The sequence below is a fragment of the Kogia breviceps genome, chromosome 14, assembly GCF_026419965.1.
Source record: "Kogia breviceps isolate mKogBre1 chromosome 14, mKogBre1 haplotype 1, whole genome shotgun sequence".
Classification (NCBI taxonomy): domain Eukaryota; kingdom Metazoa; phylum Chordata; class Mammalia; order Artiodactyla; family Physeteridae; genus Kogia; species Kogia breviceps.
The window spans coordinates 25194304-25195927 of NC_081323.1; positions in this window are offsets into that span (position 1 = coordinate 25194304).

The window sequence follows — 1624 nt, forward strand, 5'->3', positions numbered from 1 at the left end:
AGCAGGGCTTGAATCCATGTCCCCTGCATTGGCAGGCTGGTAGGCAGGTTCTTAACCACTGCGCCACCAGGGAAGTCCCCTCAGTGGGTTTTCAGTGATATAGAGCCATTCTCCTCTTGTTGGATACTTGGCTTGGCCTCTAGTTATTTGCAAACAGAGGTTTGCTGTGGACAATTTGTATACGTACCTATTTTCTTGTGAGTTTTTTTTTTCCCCCTTGATGGTATCTTATGTGGAGGATTCTACCTGTAAATGCAGGGAATCTACAGACTGATGTGGCCCTATTTATTGCCTAACATATCCCAGGTAGGAGTGGAAGATGGAGACAAGAGGCAAAGATGAGGGCTGCTTGAGATGTGCAAAGTGATGGTATTTTTCTGGTAATGATCACACCTCACTTGTGTGTTTGGCAGCTGTCTAGAAGAGTGGGTCAGTGCCCAGGCACCAGTGTCAAACAAGCCTAGGTTTGAATCCCAGCTCTGCCCTACTCACAGATGTGTGACCCGGGCCAATTAGATCTTCTAAATCGAAATTTTCCCTTCTGTATAATGGGAGCGTCCACGAAGCTACTGTAAAGTTGAGAAAACACATGAAAATGCTTAGATCTAAGCCTGACCAATAGTAAGCATTCAATAAAAGTGATTATATTGATTGCATAAGATTCATAGTGTACAGTATACTTCCCCATTGATTTAATCCTGACACAGTCCTTGTGAGGTAGGGGTTATTAGCACCCCTATCTCACAGATGAGGAAACTGAGGCCTAGAGAACTGAAGTGCAGGGACCAGGGTCGATGTGGAGCTCACACAGTGTCTGAGCAGGGTTCGTAAACCAGGTCTTTAGAGGCCCAGACCCAGAGCCCCACCCTCCAGCCTTCTTCCCTCACACCAGGAGTTGTGGGTTCTTTGGTCAGTGTGGGACTTCAGGCTTTTCCGTGTTCGACTGTGAACAGAACAGGAGCTTAATCTCTTAAACTCCCTTCCAATTTCGAAGTGGGGACAGTGTTCACCCCTTCCCCAAGCCCTAAAGAGGCAGCAACGCGTTCATCCCAGAGGGCGGAGCCTGTCAGCGTTAGACACCAGGCCCCACACTAAGCCACGTCCACAGACCAAAGCTCCAGCCCCACAGTGGGAAACCAGCTCCCTCAAGTCTCCTCCACTAGCAACCTGACTGCAAAGTCCCTAGCAGCTCGTGTCTACCTCTTAAACTCAAGCCCTGTCCCTGGAGTCCAGCACTCGGCCAATGTGCAGCTCACCCCAACGCCCAAAGCCTCGCACCAGGATCCACGGTTCTGTCTCTTTTTCTTGTGCTCCCAAGTGGGCGAGCTACAGCGCCGGCCCTCGACGGCCATGCCGGGTGCAGTCTCCTCCACAGGGTCTTAGGGTCCAGCCCCTGACATGAAGCTCCGCTCCCTAATGGCCCCGTCCACCCCACTTCACCCGCTGGTTGCTTTAACTCGTGGCCCCGCCCGGACACCCTTATGACCCCACCCCCATGTAGTCCCACAACATTATCCTTCGGCTCCTGGACCCCGCCCCAGCCCCTCTCTAGCTTGCCTGTGGCCACGCCACTAACCGTTAGCCGCGCCCACACATAGCCCCGCCCCTAGAGGCTCCACCCCCA